Raw genomic sequence first — 3350 nt, forward strand, 5'->3', positions numbered from 1 at the left:
TTGTGGGTTGATGCCACCTTGTGGCTGATTGTTGTATTTCACTATTTTCTACTTCCTGTCACTGTTGTTGTTACTTTGACCTTATGTGTTGCTTGCCGGGTAACAGAATACAACGTGGCACCCGTTCACCAGCAAAAGTTCTAAATCTAGCACTGTACTTATTTATTTAAAAGATTTCTAGACCACTTATCAAAATTTCTAAGCAGTTTACAATGAAACCATCCATAAATAGCAATCCAAATAAAATATTAATAAGTTTAATATTTGAAAGCATGGTGGGGAGTGGCAAGTTTCAAAACTGCATGTTTTGGTGCAAAGTTGCAAGTCCCAATTCTCAAAAGGAGAGTATGAGCTCATGTACCCTCTGATTCGGGCTTTTTTTTTTTTTTTTAAGGTGAGCTTTTTTCGCAATGCCCTTTTACCCTAGGGGAAGTGGTATTTATTCACATCCCATGCCTGTTGAAAATCCTCCTCCCTTTGTCCAATGATGTGCTTTTACAGGATTATTCTGTGGCGGGGGTCATCGCGATCGCTGAGTTCACTTTTCAAATCGCAGGATGGGCGGGGAGGGTCGCCCTAGGGACCTGAAATTGGGGAAAGGCAGGGCTGAAGATTCCTTGCTGCGGCCCTGGTAGCACCTCCAGGCCTCTGCTTTCCTAGACATTATCATCCATAGGAACTCAACAACGCAGATCCAAACGTAAATATTTTCTTGCTTTTAGCACCAGGAGCACTGACGCGATGCTTTCTCTGTCCCTTACTGAGCTTAAGGAGGGGAAGGCGCTGTGTCCCTCATCCAGTCCGCTTCTATGTCTCGAGGACTGCAGAGAATGCGGGCTGTCAGGGAAAGATATTGGAGGTTATGAATGGCCGTCCATCTGTCCATGACCGTCTTCTCGGCCATGACATCTCCTCCTCCGCTATGATGGATGATAACCATTCCTGCCACGAATAACCAGTTACAGACTAATGGCAGCTTTTCCCAGGCCTCTGCTTGTGGGAAACAATTCACTGGTTTCTGATCCGCAAACCCAGCAGCTGCTTTCTGAGGCATAGCAGGAGCAATCTCTCTGCTTACCTGAAATTTCCTTCTTCGTTCTTTTATGGGGCTCTGTATCACCTGCAAAAAAAAAAGTTTTGATTAAAAGTTTGACTAACTCTGCATCTGCTTTCGTTTCAGACTAAGAGTGGCAGGGCGGAGGCGGCTGGCGGCCATGCCAGGAAGCTGAGATTGCTTTGGGGGGGATGTTCCTGGTTTGAGACATTCAACAGGTAGGTTCACTGAAGAGAGAGACCATCTGCTATAGTTTAGTGGCTTTGGAAATCCGTCAGCATTTCACTTTTCCACGGTGCACGTCTTTGACTACCCCCAGCACACTTTGCTATTAAAAAGCAGCAAGTTCCCCGACTGATTGGCACGCCCGTTACCAAATGCCCTACTAAGGTTTATTACCCACAGTCAAATGGCAATCGGACCATTCCAGCGCGGACGTTCTGAGACAGCAGAGGGGGGAGGGGAAGGAACGGGATTTCTTTGTGGGGAAAATGAATATATGAGAAACTTGCGGATGCTTTTTTTTTTTATTTATGAATTTCAAAATAATCAGAAATAAGCCTAGTAAAGCTTGCAGCCAAAAGGGAATAAAAGAATTACCGTATACATTGCACAAAAGAATTTAACAAAGCATTAAACTATCCTTATGCAAGCACACAGTATGAGGCCCGCAGAACTTAGAGCAAACTCTGATAAAGAAATTTCACAAGAAGTATCTGAAAAATACCAATAATTATCGCAGATCTGCTAAATTCATCCAACAGCTTCTTCAGTCGGTTCGGGCTCAGAAAAGATACACTCGTCGCCATCAGTTTTAAATATACACTTAGCAGCACAACGAACAAAAAAATTCCCCCACCTAAACTCACAACAGTATTTCTATATTGAAGAAAAGACTTAAACGTCTAATCTGCGTCTGCCTAGAAACAACTAGAAATATCCAGATTTTTTGCCCCATAAAGAAAGCAACCTTATTCGAGAAAAATAATCAATGCCTCATCTCTCACAGGGGAGCAAGAAATCAGGAGAGCAGCGGGATCATTGACTAAGTCATTGGACTGCTCAAGGAAACGAGTTCGATTGAAAGCCGCTGTCTGGTCAGGAATAGTAACAGCGACTTTATTCCTAGGGGCAATATTTGATGCATAATAAGCTTCAGGGACCCTAGGAACGTGTCCATCAGCAAGACCTACAATTTCCTTCGTATACTTCAGTGGTAATTGCTGTGGACCAATAAGTGAAGCGCGCGGGAAATTCAAAAGGCGCAACTTTAACCATCGAGATCTCTGTTCCACGCTCTCCCTGCGCGTCCTTGCATATTGGTGCAATATTTGCTGCTTTCAAATTTTGCGCGGACAGAGCTTCACTTTCCAACGTTTTTATTCTTTCTTCAGGGCCAGATGAAAAAGTTTGTTGAGTGCTCGCCCGCTCTTTAATAGCGTCCGTGGATAAGGAAGACTCATCTGGCCTTTTCCTGACGGCTCTTTTCGATAAAACAATAGCTTGCCAGGCGTCTTTCAGGCCTGTAATAGCAGGGCGCTGCGAGACAGACTGATGGCCGGCTGCTCCCCGGTACCCTCCCTGCACCTTTAAATCACTTCCCGGAAGGCCAGAGTGGGAGATCACCCGTGAGCCTGGAGCAGGTGGAGGCAGGCGATTCTCAGGGCTAAGAGATGCCTCAGCCTCAAGCAAGCCGTCCCCTTGCCCCTCGAGTGCCTGCACCCAGGACAGCACCCGAGTGATCCGGAGCTGGAAAACCTGCAAAAAAAAACACAAACAAAAAACCCCGAGGATTAGTTTGCTGGGCAGGAGGGCGAGAGAGAGAGAGAAGGAAACGTCCATACTCGGCCTCGGTGAGGAAAGTAAAGGCGGATATCCAGGACAGGAATTCAGTCGCACCCGAGTCCAAATCTCCGGTGACGTCATGCCGCAGGCCGTCTCCCTTTAGGAACTCGCCGGCGCCTCACGTTGACGTCAGCCCCTCGTGGGGAGGGGCAGACAAAACATGTTCCAGGGACACGTGCAGGCAGTGGGGAGCCAGAGAGAGGACTGCGAGCCTCGCCCCTGTAATAAGTTTGTGCGTTGTTCGGGAGGCACTAACTCTGCCGTACAGCTGTGTCACCTACGGGAGAGCCTCTCACGCTCTTACCCAGATCTGACAGCTGCAATGCTCGTACCAGACATGGCCCCCACGCGAGATACAGGAGGAATTCTCAGGGGCATTTAAACACATAAGAAATTGCCATGCTGGGTCAGACGGAGGGTCCACCAAGCCCAGCATCCTGTCTCCCACCGT

General features: G+C 47.3%; 1 long non-coding RNA gene across 1 annotated transcript; it reads right to left on the minus strand.

Moving 5' to 3' along the window:
- Positions 1–235: 235 nt before the first annotated feature.
- On the minus strand, positions 236–3046 carry LOC115095991. Its single transcript, XR_003857933.1, has 2 exons — positions 2899–3046; positions 236–2812 (listed from the first exon to the last, which is right to left on the minus strand). It is a non-coding gene; the product is annotated as an uncharacterized LOC115095991 (long non-coding RNA).
- Between the last annotated feature and the right edge of the window lie 304 nt (positions 3047–3350).

This window comes from Rhinatrema bivittatum, chromosome 7 (genome assembly GCF_901001135.1).
Source record: "Rhinatrema bivittatum chromosome 7, aRhiBiv1.1, whole genome shotgun sequence".
Lineage (NCBI taxonomy): Eukaryota > Metazoa > Chordata > Amphibia > Gymnophiona > Rhinatrematidae > Rhinatrema > Rhinatrema bivittatum.